Source organism: Pan paniscus, chromosome 23, assembly GCF_029289425.2.
Source record: "Pan paniscus chromosome 23, NHGRI_mPanPan1-v2.0_pri, whole genome shotgun sequence".
NCBI lineage: Eukaryota > Metazoa > Chordata > Mammalia > Primates > Hominidae > Pan > Pan paniscus.
Genome location: NC_085927.1, coordinates 5,369,244 through 5,386,079, shown reverse-complemented (window position 1 = coordinate 5,386,079; position 16,836 = coordinate 5,369,244).

Sequence of the window (16,836 nt, the reverse complement as noted above, 5' to 3'; positions counted from 1 at the left end):
CTTTGATATTTCACATAGAGTGTGTAATATATATTTAGTGTAATTTTAGATTTTTTTTATGGTATATAGTATACATTTCGTGTAATTTTTGATATTTTATGTACAGTATATTAAATATAATTACTGTAGTTTTTGATTGTTTATTTCCAGTATATATAACACATATTTGTGTACTTTTTGATATTTTATGTACAGTATGTAATATATATTTACTGTACTATTGGATATTTTATTTACAGTATATAAAATGTATTTGGTGTACTTTTAGTTACTATTATATGTACCATATATGAAATATATATACTGTACTTTTTGATATTTTATGTACTCTATATAATATCTATTTGGTGTACTTTTGATATTTTATGTAAATTATATAATATATATTTGGCGTAGTTTTTGATATTTTACATAGTGTGTGCAATATATATTTACTGTAATTTTAGATATTTTTTATGGTATATAGTATACATTTCATGTAATTATTGATCTTTTATGTACAGTATATTAAATATAATTACTGTATTTTTTGATTGTTTATTTACAGTATATATAACACATATTTGGTGTACTTTTTGATATTTTATGTACAGTATGTAATATATATTTACTGTACTATTGGATATTTTATTTACAGTATATAAAATGTATTTGGTGTACTTTTAGTTAATATTATATGTTCAATATATGAAATATATTTACTGTACTTTTTGATATTTTATGTACTCTATATAATATCTATTTGGTGTACTTTTGATATTTTATGTAAATTATATAATATATATTTGGCGTAGATTTTGATATTTTACATAGAGTGTGCAATATATATTTACTGTAATTATAGATTTTTTTTACGGTATATAGTATACATTTCGTGTAATTTTTGATATTTTATGTACAGTATATTAAATATAATTACTGTAGTTTTTGATTGTTTACTTACAGTATATATAACACATATTTGGTGTACTTTTTGATATTTTATGTACAGTATGTAATATATATTTACTGTGCTTTTGGACATTTTATTTACATTATATAAAATGTATTTGGTGTACTTTCAGTTAATATTATATGTACAATATATGAAATAGATTTACTGTGCATTTTGATATTTAATGTACAGTATATAATATATATTTGGTGTACTTTTGATATTTTATGTATATTATAAAATATATTTTTGGTGTAGTATTGATATTTTAAATAGAATGTGTAATATATATTTACTGTAATTTTTGATATTTTATTAACTGTATATAATATACATTTTGAGTAATTTTTGATATTTTATGTACAGTATATTAAATATAATTACTGTAGTTTTTATAGTTTATTTACAGTATATATAACACATATTTGGTGTACTTTTAGACATTTTATGTACAGTATGTAATATATATTTACTGTACTATTGGATATTTTATTTACAGTATATAAAATATATTTGGTGTACTTTTAGTTAATATTATATGTACAATATATGAAATATATTTACTGTACTTTTTGATATTTCATGTACTGTATATAATATCTATTTGGTGTACTTTTGATATTTTATGTAAATTATATAGTATATATTTGGCGTAGTTTTTGATATTTTACATAGAGTGTGTAATATATATTTACTGTAATTTTAGATATTTTTTTACGGTATATAGTATACATTTCGTGTAATTTTTGATCTTTTATGTACAGTATATTAAATATAATTACTGTAGTTTTTGATTGTTTATTTACAGTATATATAACACATATTTGGTGTACTTTTAGACATTTTATGTACAGTATGTAATATATATTTACTGTACTATTGGATATTTTATTTACAGTATATAAAATATATTTGGTGTACTTTTAGTTAATATTATATGTACAATATATGAAATATATTTACTGTACTTTTTGATATTTCATGTACTGTATATAATATCTATTTGGTGTACTTTTGATATTTTATGTAAATTATATAGTATATATTTGGCGTAGTTTTTGATATTTTACATAGAGTGTGTAATATATATTTACTGTAATTTTAGATATTTTTTTACGGTATATAGTATACATTTCGTGTAATTTTTGATCTTTTATGTACAGTATATTAAATATAATTACTGTAGTTTTTGATTGTTTATTTACAGTATATATAACACATATTTGGTGTACTTTTTGATATTTTATGTACAGTATGTAATATATATTTACTGTACTATTGGATATTTTATTTACAGTATATAAAATGTATTTGGTGTACTTTTAGTTAATATTATAAGTACAATATATGAAATATATTTACTGTACTTTTTGATGATTTATGTACTGTATATAATATCTATTTGGTGTACTTTTGATATTTTATGTAAATTATATAATATATATTTGGCGTAGTTTTTGGTATTTTACCTAGTGTGTGCAATATATATTTACTGTAATTTTAGATTTTTTTTACGGTATATAGTGTACATTTCGTGTAATTTTTGATATTTAATGTACAGTATATTAAATATAATTAGTGTATTTTTTGATTGTTTATTTACAGTATATATAACCCATATTTGGTGTACTTTTTGTATTTTATGTACAGTATGTAATATATATTTACTGTGCTTTTGGACATTTTATTTACATTATATAAAATGTATTTGGTGTACTTTCAGTTAATATTATATGTACAATATATGAAATAGATTTACTGTGCATTTTGATATTTAATGTACAGTATATAATATATATTTGGTATACTTTTGATATTTTATGTAAATTATAAAATATATTTTTGGTGTAGTTTTAATATTTTAAATAGAATGTGTAATATATATTTACTGTAATTTTTGGTATTTTATTAACAGTATATAATATACATTTTGAGTAATTTTTGATATTTTATGTACAGTATATTAAATATAATTACTGTACTATTTATAGTTTATTTACAGTATATATAACACATATTTGCTGTACTTTTTGACATTTTATGTACAGTATGTAATATATATTTACTGTACTATTGGATATTTTATTTACAGTATATAAAATATATTTGGTGTACTTTGAGTTAATATTATATGTACAATATATGAAATATATTTACTGTACTTTTTGATATTTCATGTACTGTATATAATATCTATTTGGTGTACTTTTGATATTTTATGTTAATTATATAATATATATTTGGCGTAGTTTTTGATATTTTACATAGAGTGTGTAATATATATTTACTGTAATTTTAGATTTTTTTTTACGGTATATAGGATACATTTCGTGTAATTTTTGATATTTTATGTACAGTATATTAAATATAATTACTGTAGTTTTTGATTGTTTATTTACAGTATATATAGCACACATTTGGTGTACTTTTTGATATTTTATGTACAGTATGTTATATATTTACTGTACTATTGGATATTTTATTTACAGTATATAAAATGTATTTGGTGTACTTTTAGTTAATATGATATGTACAATATATGAAATATATTTACTGTACTTTTTGATATTTCATGTGCTGTATATAATATCTATTTGGTGTACTTTTGATATTTTATGTAAATTATATAATATATATTTGGCGTAGTTTTTGATATTTTACATAGAGTGTGCAATATATATTTACTGTAATTTTAGATTTTTTTTACGCTATATAGTGTACATTTCGTGTAATTTTTGATATTTAATGTACAGTATATTAAATATAATTAGTGTATTTTTTGATTGTTTATTTACAGTATATATAACCCATATTTGGTGTACTTTTTGGTATTTTATGTACAGTATGTAATATATATTTACTGTGCTTTTGGACATTTTATTTACATTATATAAAATGTATTTGGTGTACTTTCAGTTAATATTATATGTACAATATATGAAATAGATTTACTGTGCATTTTGATATTTAATGTACAGTATATAATATATATTTGGTGTACTTTTGATATTTTATGTATATTATAAAATATATTTTTGGTGTAGTATTGATATTTTAAATAGAATGTGTAATATATATTTACTGTAATTTTTGATATTTTAACAGTATATAATATACATTTTGAGTAATTTTTGATATTTTATGTACAGTATATTAAATATAATTACTGTAGTTTTTATAGTTTATTTACAGTATATATAACACATATTTGGTGTACTTTTTGACATTTTATGTACAGTATGTAATATATATTTACTGTACTATTGGATATTTTATTTACAGTATATAAAATATATTTGGTGTACTTTTAGTTAATATTATATGTACAATATATGAAATATATTTACTGTACTTTTTGATATTTCATGTACTGTATATAATATCTATTTGGTGTATTTTTGATATTTTATGTAAATTATATAGTATATATTTGGCGTAGTTTTTGATATTTTACATAGAGTGTGTAATATATATTTACTGTAATTTTAGATATTTTTTTACGGTATATAGTATACATTTAGTGTAATTTTTGATCTTTTATGTACAGTATACTAAATATAATTACTGTAGTTTTTGATTGTTTATTTACAGTATATATAACACATATTTGGTGTACTTTTTGATATTTTATGTACAGTATGTAATATATATTTACTGTACTATTGGATATTTTATTTACAGTATATAAACTGTATTTGGTGTACTTTTAGTTAATATTATATGTACAATATATGAAATATATTTACTGTACTTTTTGATAATTTGTGTACTGTATATAATATCTATTTGGTGTACTTTTGATATTTTATGTAAATTATATAATATATATTTGGCGTAGTTTTTGGTATTTTACATAGAGTGTGCAATATATATTTACTGAAATTTTAGATTTTTTTTACGGTATATAGTGTACATTTCGTGTAATTTTTGATATTTAATGTACAGTATATTAAATATAATTAGTGTATTTTTTGATTGTTTATTTACAGTATATATAACCCATATTTGGTGTACTTTTTGGTATTTTATGTGCAGTATGTAATATATATTTACTGTGCTTTTTGACATTTTATTTACATTATATAAAATGTATTTGGTGTACTTTCAGTTAATATTATATGTACAATATATGAAATAGATTTACTGTGCATTTTGATATTTAATGTACAGTATATAATATATATTTGGTGTACTTTTGATATTTTATGTAAATTATAAAATATATTTTTGGTGTAGTATTGATATTTTAAATAGAATGTGTAATATATATTTACTGTAATTTTTGATATTTTATTAACAGTATATAATATACATTTTGAGTAATATTTGATATTTTATGTACAGTATATTAAATATAATTACTGTAGTTTTTATAGTTTATTTACAGTATATATAACACATATTTGGTGTACTTTTTGATATTTTATGTACAGTATGTAATATATATTTACTGTACTATTGGATATTTTATTTACAGTATATAAAATATATTTGGTGTACTTTTAGTTAATATTATATGTACAATATATGAAATATATTTACTGTACATTTTGATATTTCATGTACTGTATATAATATCTATTTGGTGTACTTTTGATATTTTATGTAAATTATATAATATATATTTGGCGTAGTCTTTGATATTTCACATAGAGTGTGTAATATATATTTACTGTAATTTTAGATTTTTTTTATGGTATATAGTATACATTTCGTGTAATTTTTGATATTTTATGTACAGTATATTAAATATAATTACTGTAGTTTTTGATTGTTTATTTACAGTATATATAACACATATTTGTGTACTTTTTGATATTTTATGTACAGTATGTAATATATATTTACTGTAGTTTTGGATATTTTATTTACAGTATATAAAATGTATTTGGTGTACTTTTAGTTAATATTATATGTACCATATATGAAATATATTTACTGTACTTTTTGATATTTTATGTACTCTATATAATATCTATTCGGTGTACTTTTGATATTTTATGTAAATTATATAATATATATTTGGCGTAGTTTTTGATATTTTACATAGTGTGTGCAATATATATTTACTGTAATTTTAGATATTTTTTTATGGTATATAGTATACATTTCATGTAATTTTTGATCTTTTATGTACAGTATATTAAATATAATTACTGTATTTTTTGATTGTTTATTTACAGAATATATAACACATATTTGGTGTACTTTTTGATATTTTATGTACAGTATGTAATATATATTTACTGTACTATTGGATATTTTATTTACAGTATATAAAATGTATTTGGTGTACTTTTAGTTAATATTATATGTACAATATATGAAATATATTTACTGTACTTTTTGATATTTTATGTACTGCATATAATATCTATTTGGTGTACTTTTGATATTTTATGTAAATTATATAATATATATTTGGCGTAGTTTTTGATATTTTACATAGAGTGTGCAATATATATTTACTGTAATTTTAGATTTTTTTTACGGTATATAGTGTACATTTCGTGTAATTTTTGATATTTAATGTACAGTATATTAAATATAATTAGTGTGTTTTTTGATTGTTTATTTACAGTATATATAACCCATATTTGGTGTACTTTTTGGTATTTTATGTACAGTATGTAATATATATTTACTGTGCTTTTGGACATTTTATTTATATTATATAAAATGTATTTGGTGTACTTTCAGTTAATATTATATGTACAATATATGAAATAGATTTACTGTGCATTTTGATATTTAATGTACAGTATATAATATATATTTGGTGTACTTTTGATATTTTATGTATATTATAAAATATATTTTTGGTGTAGTATTGATATTTTAAATAGAATGTGTAATATATATTTAATGTAATTTTTGATATTTTATTAAGAGTATATAATATACATTTTGAGTAATTTGTGATATTTTATGTACAGTATATTAAATATAATTACTGTAGTTTTTATAGTTTATTTACAGTATATATAACACATATTTGGTGTACTTTTTGACATTTTATGTGCAGTATGTAATATATATTTACTGTACTATTGGATATTTTATTTACAGTTTATGAAATATATTTGGTGTACTTTAGTTAATATTATATGTACAATATATGAAATATATTTACTGTACTTTTTGATATTTCATGTACTGTATATAATATCTATTTGGTGTACTTTTGATATTTTATGTAAATTATATAATATATATTTGGTGTAGTTTTTGATATTTTACATAGAGTGTGTAATATATATTTACTGTAATTTTAGATAATTTTTATACGGTATATAGTATACATTTCGTGTAATTTTTGATCTTTTATGTACAGTATATTAAATATAATTAGTGTATTTTTTGATTCTTTATTTACAGTATATATAACACATATTTGGTGTACTTTTTGATATTTTATGTACAGTATGTAATATATATTTACTGTACTATTGGATATTTTATTTACAGTATATAAAATGTATTTGGTGTACTTTTAGTTAATATTATATGTACAATATATGAAATATATTTACTGTACTTTTTGATATTTTATGTACTGTATATAATATCTATTTGGTGTACTTTTGATATTTTATGTAAATTATATAATATATATTTGGCGTAGTTTTTGATATTTTACATAGAGTGTGCAATATATATTTACTGTAATTTTAGATTTTTTTTACGGTATATAGTGTACATTTCATGTAATTTTTGATATTTAATGTACAGTATATTAAATATAATTAGTGTGTTTTTTGATTGTTCATTTACAGTATATATAACACATATTTGGTGTACTTTTTGGTATTTTATGTACAGTATGTAATATATATTTACTGTGCTATTGGACATTTTATTTACATTATATAAAATGTATTTGTTGTACTTTCAGTTAATATTATATGTACAATATATGAAATAGATTTACTGTGCATTTTGATATTTAATGTACAGTATATAATATATATTTGGTGTACTTTTGATATTTTATGTATATTATAAAATACATTTTTGGTTTAGTATTGATATTTTAAATAGAATGTGTAATATATATTTACTGTAATTTTTGATATTTTATTAACAGTATATAATATACATTTTGAGTAATTTTTGATATTTTATGTACAGTATATTAAATATAATTACTGTAGTTTTTATAGTTTATTTACAGCATATATAACACATATTTGGTGTACTTTTAGACATTTTATGTACAGTATGTAATATATATTTACTGTACTATTGGATATTTTATTTACAGTATATAAAATATATTTGGTGTACTTTTAGTTAATATTATATGTACAATATATGAAATATATTTACTGTACTTTTTGATATTTCATGTACTGTATATAATATCTATTTGGTGTACTTTTGATATTTTATGTAAATTATATAGTATATATTTGGCGTAGTTTTTGATATTTTACATAGAGTGTGTAATATATATTTACTGTAATTTTAGATATTTTTTTACAGTATATAGTATACATTTCGTGTAATTTTTGATCTTTTATGTACAGTATATTAAATATAATTACTGTAGTTTTTGATTGTTTATTTACAGTATATATAACACATATTTGGTGTACTTTTTGATATTTCATGTACAGTATGTAATATATATTTACTGTACTATTGGATATTTTATTTACAGTATATAAAATGTATTTGGTGTACTTTTAGTTAATATTATATGTACAATATATGAAATATATTTACTGTACTTTTTGATAATTTATGTACTGTATATAATATCTATTTGGTGTACTTTTGATATTTTATGTAAATTATATAATATATATTTGGCGTAGTTTTTGGTATTTTACATAGATTGTGCAATATATATTTACTGTAATTTTAGATTTTTTTTACGGTATATAGTGTACATTTCGTGTAATTTTTGATATTTAATGTACAGTATATTAAATATAATTAGTGTATTTTTTGATTGTTTATTTACAGTATATATAACCCATATTTGCTGTACTTTTTGGTATTTTATGTACAGTATGTAATATATATTTACTGTGCTTTTGGACATTTTATTTACATTATATAAAATGTATTTGGTGTACTTTCAGTTAATATTATATGTACAATATATGAAATAGATTTACTGTGCATTTTGATATTTAATGTACAGTATATAATATATATTTGGTATACTTTTGATATTTTATGTAAATTATAAAATATATTTTTGGTGTAGTTTTAATATTTTAAATAGAATGTGTAATATATATTTACTGTAATTTTTGATATTTTATTAACAGTATATAGTATACATTTCGTGTAATTTTTTATATTTTATGTACAGTATATTAAATATAATTACTGTACTATTTATAGTTTATTTACAGTATATATAACACATATTTGGTGTACTTTTTGACATTTTATGTACAGTATGTAATATATACTTACTGTACTATTGGATATTTTATTTACAGTATATAAAATATATTTGGTGTACTTTGAGTTAATATTATATGTACAATATATGAAATATATTTACTGTACTTTTTGATATTTCATGTACTGTATATAATATCTATTTGGTGTACTTTTGATATTTTATGTAAATTATATAATATATATTTGGCGTAGTTTTTGATATTTTACATAGAGTGTGTAATATATATTTACTGTAATTTTAGATTTTTTTTACGGTATATAGTATACATTTCGTGTAATTTTTGATATTTTATGTACAGTATATTAAATATAATTACTGTAGTTTTTGATTGTTTATTTACAGTATATATAGCACACATTTGGTGTACTTTTTGATATTTTCTGTACAGTATGTTATATATTTACTGTACTATTGGATATTTTATTTACAGTATATAAAATGTATTTGGTGTACTTTTAGTTAATATGATATGTACAATATATGAAATATATTTACTGTACTTTTTGATATTTCATGTGCTGTATATAATATCTATTTGGTGTACTTTTGATATTTTATGTAAATTATATAATATATATTTGGCGTAGTTTTTGATATTTTACATAGAGTGTGCAATATATATTTACTGTAATTTTAGATTTTTTTACGCTATATAGTGTACATTTCGTGTAATTTTTGATATTTAATGTACAGTATATTCAATATAATTAGTGTATTTTTTGATTGTTTATTTACAGTATATATAACCCATATTTGGTGTACTTTTTGGTATTTTATGTACAGTATGTAATATATATTTACTGTGCTTTTGGACATTTTATTTACATTATATAAAATGTATTTGGTGTACTTTCAGTTAATATTATATGTACAATATATGAAATAGATTTACTGTGCATTTTGATATTTAATGTACAGTATATAATATATATTTGGTGTACTTTTGATATTTTATGTATATTATAAAATATATTTTTGGTGTAGTATTGATATTTTAAATAGAATGTGTAATATATATTTACTGTAATTTTTGATATTTTATTAACAGTATATAATATACATTTTGAGTAATTTTTGATATTTTATGTACAGTATATTAAATATAATTACTGTAGTTTTTATAGTTTACCGTATATATAACACATATTTGGTGTACTTTTTGACATTTTATGTACAGTATGTAATATATATTTACTGTACTATTGGATATTTTATTTACAGTATATAAAATATATTTGGTGTACTTTTAGTTAATATTATATGTACAATATATGAAATATATTTACTGTACTTTTTGATATTTCATGTACTGTATATAATATCTATTTGGTGTACTTTTGATATTTTATGTAAATTATATAGTATATATTTGGCGTAGTTTTTGATATTTTACATAGAGTGTGTAATATATATTTACTGTAATTTTAGATATTTTTTTACGGTATATAGTATACATTTCGTGTAATTTTTGATCTTTTATGTACAGTATATTAAATATAATTACTGTAGTTTTTGATTGTTTATTTACAGTATATATAACACATATTTGGTGTACTTTTTGATATTTTATGTACAGTATGTAATATATATTTACTGTACTATTGGATATTTTATTTACAGTATATAAAATGTATTTGGTGTACTTTTAGTTAATATTATAAGTACAATATATGAAATATATTTACTGTACTTTTTGATGATTTATGTACTGTATATAATATCTATTTGGTGTACTTTTGATATTTTATGTAAATTATATAATATATATTTGGCGTAGTTTTTGGTATTTTACCTAGTGTGTGCAATATATATTTACTGTAATTTTAGATTTTTTTTACGGTATATAGTGTACATTTCGTGTAATTTTTGATATTTAATGTACAGTATATTAAATATAATTAGTGTATTTTTTGATTGTTTATTTACAGTATATATAACCCATATTTGGTGTACTTTTTGTATTTTATGTACAGTATGTAATATATATTTACTGTGCTTTTGGACATTTTATTTACATTATATAAAATGTATTTGGTGTACTTTCAGTTAATATTATATGTACAATATATGAAATAGATTTACTGTGCATTTTGATATTTAATGTACAGTATATAATATATATTTGGTATACTTTTGATATTTTATGTAAATTATAAAATATATTTTTGGTGTAGTTTTAATATTTTAAATAGAATGTGTAATATATATTTACTGTAATTTTTGGTATTTTATTAACAGTATATAATATACATTTTGAGTAATTTTTGATATTTTATGTACAGTATATTAAATATAATTACTGTACTATTTATAGTTTATTTACAGTATATATAACACATATTTGCTGTACTTTTTGACATTTTATGTACAGTATGTAATATATATTTACTGTACTATTGGATATTTTATTTACAGTATATAAAATATATTTGGTGTACTTTGAGTTAATATTATATGTACAATATATGAAATATATTTACTGTACTTTTTGATATTTCATGTACTGTATATAATATCTATTTGGTGTACTTTTGATATTTTATGTTAATTATATAATATATATTTGGCGTAGTTTTTGATATTTTACATAGAGTGTGTAATATATATTTACTGTAATTTTAGATTTTTTTTTACGGTATATAGGATACATTTCGTGTAATTTTTGATATTTTATGTACAGTATATTAAATATAATTACTGTAGTTTTTGATTGTTTATTTACAGTATATATAGCACACATTTGGTGTACTTTTTGATATTTTATGTACAGTATGTTATATATTTACTGTACTATTGGATATTTTATTTACAGTATATAAAATGTATTTGGTGTACTTTTAGTTAATATGATATGTACAATATATGAAATATATTTACTGTACTTTTTGATATTTCATGTGCTGTATATAATATCTATTTGGTGTACTTTTGATATTTTATGTAAATTATATAATATATATTTGGCGTAGTTTTTGATATTTTACATAGAGTGTGCAATATATATTTACTGTAATTTTAGATTTTTTTTACGCTATATAGTGTACATTTCGTGTAATTTTTGATATTTAATGTACAGTATATTAAATATAATTAGTGTATTTTTTGATTGTTTATTTACAGTATATATAACCCATATTTGGTGTACTTTTTGGTATTTTATGTACAGTATGTAATATATATTTACTGTGCTTTTGGACATTTTATTTACATTATATAAAATGTATTTGGTGTACTTTCAGTTAATATTATATGTACAATATATGAAATAGATTTACTGTGCATTTTGATATTTAATGTACAGTATATAATATATATTTGGTGTACTTTTGATATTTTATGTATATTATAAAATATATTTTTGGTGTAGTATTGATATTTTAAATAGAATGTGTAATATATATTTACTGTAATTTTTGATATTTTAACAGTATATAATATACATTTTGAGTAATTTTTGATATTTTATGTACAGTATATTAAATATAATTACTGTAGTTTTTATAGTTTATTTACAGTATATATAACACATATTTGGTGTACTTTTTGACATTTTATGTACAGTATGTAATATATATTTACTGTACTATTGGATATTTTATTTACAGTATATAAAATATATTTGGTGTACTTTTAGTTAATATTATATGTACAATATATGAAATATATTTACTGTACTTTTTGATATTTCATGTACTGTATATAATATCTATTTGGTGTATTTTTGATATTTTATGTAAATTATATAGTATATATTTGGCGTAGTTTTTGATATTTTACATAGAGTGTGTAATATATATTTACTGTAATTTTAGATATTTTTTTACGGTATATAGTATACATTTAGTGTAATTTTTGATCTTTTATGTACAGTATACTAAATATAATTACTGTAGTTTTTGATTGTTTATTTACAGTATATATAACACATATTTGGTGTACTTTTTGATATTTTATGTACAGTATGTAATATATATTTACTGTACTATTGGATATTTTATTTACAGTATATAAACTGTATTTGGTGTACTTTTAGTTAATATTATATGTACAATATATGAAATATATTTACTGTACTTTTTGATAATTTGTGTACTGTATATAATATCTATTTGGTGTACTTTTGATATTTTATGTAAATTATATAATATATATTTGGCGTAGTTTTTGGTATTTTACATAGAGTGTGCAATATATATTTACTGAAATTTTAGATTTTTTTTACGGTATATAGTGTACATTTCGTGTAATTTTTGATATTTAATGTACAGTATATTAAATATAATTAGTGTATTTTTTGATTGTTTATTTACAGTATATATAACCCATATTTGGTGTACTTTTTGGTATTTTATGTGCAGTATGTAATATATATTTACTGTGCTTTTTGACATTTTATTTACATTATATAAAATGTATTTGGTGTACTTTCAGTTAATATTATATGTACAATATATGAAATAGATTTACTGTGCATTTTGATATTTAATGTACAGTATATAATATATATTTGGTGTACTTTTGATATTTTATGTAAATTATAAAATATATTTTTGGTGTAGTATTGATATTTTAAATAGAATGTGTAATATATATTTACTGTAATTTTTGATATTTTATTAACAGTATATAATATACATTTTGAGTAATATTTGATATTTTATGTACAGTATATTAAATATAATTACTGTAGTTTTTATAGTTTATTTACAGTATATATAACACATATTTGGTGTACTTTTTGATATTTTATGTACAGTATGTAATATATATTTACTGTACTATTGGATATTTTATTTACAGTATATAAAATATATTTGGTGTACTTTTAGTTAATATTATATGTACAATATATGAAATATATTTACTGTACATTTTGATATTTCATGTACTGTATATAATATCTATTTGGTGTACTTTTGATATTTTATGTAAATTATATAATATATATTTGGCGTAGTCTTTGATATTTCACATAGAGTGTGTAATATATATTTACTGTAATTTTAGATTTTTTTTATGGTATATAGTATACATTTCGTGTAATTTTTGATATTTTATGTACAGTATATTAAATATAATTACTGTAGTTTTTGATTGTTTATTTACAGTATATATAACACATATTTGTGTACTTTTTGATATTTTATGTACAGTATGTAATATATATTTACTGTAGTTTTGGATATTTTATTTACAGTATATAAAATGTATTTGGTGTACTTTTAGTTAATATTATATGTACCATATATGAAATATATTTACTGTACTTTTTGATATTTTATGTACTCTATATAATATCTATTCGGTGTACTTTTGATATTTTATGTAAATTATATAATATATATTTGGCGTAGTTTTTGATATTTTACATAGTGTGTGCAATATATATTTACTGTAATTTTAGATATTTTTTTATGGTATATAGTATACATTTCATGTAATTTTTGATCTTTTATGTACAGTATATTAAATATAATTACTGTATTTTTTGATTGTTTATTTACAGAATATATAACACATATTTGGTGTACTTTTTGATATTTTATGTACAGTATGTAATATATATTTACTGTACTATTGGATATTTTATTTACAGTATATAAAATGTATTTGGTGTACTTTTAGTTAATATTATATGTACAATATATGAAATATATTTACTGTACTTTTTGATATTTTATGTACTGCATATAATATCTATTTGGTGTACTTTTGATATTTTATGTAAATTATATAATATATATTTGGCGTAGTTTTTGATATTTTACATAGAGTGTGCAATATATATTTACTGTAATTTTAGATTTTTTTTACGGTATATAGTGTACATTTCGTGTAATTTTTGATATTTAATGTACAGTATATTAAATATAATTAGTGTGTTTTTTGATTGTTTATTTACAGTATATATAACCCATATTTGGTGTACTTTTTGGTATTTTATGTACAGTATGTAATATATATTTACTGTGCTTTTGGACATTTTATTTATATTATATAAAATGTATTTGGTGTACTTTCAGTTAATATTATATGTACAATATATGAAATAGATTTACTGTGCATTTTGATATTTAATGTACAGTATATAATATATATTTGGTGTACTTTTGATATTTTATGTATATTATAAAATATATTTTTGGTGTAGTATTGATATTTTAAATAGAATGTGTAATATATATTTAATGTAATTTTTGATATTTTATTAAGAGTATATAATATACATTTTGAGTAATTTGTGATATTTTATGTACAGTATATTAAATATAATTACTGTAGTTTTTATAGTTTATTTACAGTATATATAACACATATTTGGTGTACTTTTTGACATTTTATGTACAGTATGTAATATATATTTACTGTACTATTGGATATTTTATTTACAGTTTATGAAATATATTTGGTGTACTTTAGTTAATATTATATGTACAATATATGAAATATATTTACTGTACTTTTTGATATTTCATGTACTGTATATAATATCTATTTGGTGTACTTTTGATATTTTATGTAAATTATATAATATATATTTGGTGTAGTTTTTGATATTTTACATAGAGTGTGTAATATATATTTACTGTAATTTTAGATAATTTTTATACGGTATATAGTATACATTTCGTGTAATTTTTGATCTTTTATGTACAGTATATTAAATATAATTAGTGTATTTTTTGATTCTTTATTTACAGTATATATAACACATATTTGGTGTACTTTTTGATATTTTATGTACAGTATGTAATATATATTTACTGTACTATTGGATATTTTATTTACAGTATATAAAATGTATTTGGTGTACTTTTAGTTAATATTATATGTACAATATATGAAATATATTTACTGTACTTTTTGATATTTTATGTACTGTATATAATATCTATTTGGTGTACTTTTGATATTTTATGTAAATTATATAATATATATTTGGCGTAGTTTTTGATATTTTACATAGAGTGTGCAATATATATTTACTGTAATTTTAGATTTTTTTTACGGTATATAGTGTACATTTCATGTAATTTTTGATATTTAATGTACAGTATATTAAATATAATTAGTGTGTTTTTTGATTGTTCATTTACAGTATATATAACACATATTTGGTGTACTTTTTGGTATTTTATGTACAGTATGTAATATATATTTACTGTGCTATTGGACATTTTATTTACATTATATAAAATGTATTTGTTGTACTTTCAGTTAATATTATATGTACAATATATGAAATAGATTTACTGTGCATTTTGATATTTAATGTACAGTATATAATATATATTTGGTGTACTTTTGATATTTTATGTATATTATAAAATACATTTTTGGTTTAGTATTGATATTTTAAATAGAATGTGTAATATATATTTACTGTAATTTTTGATATTTTATTAACAGTATATAATATACATTTTGAGTAATTTTTGATATTTTATGTACAGTATATTAAATATAATTACTGTAG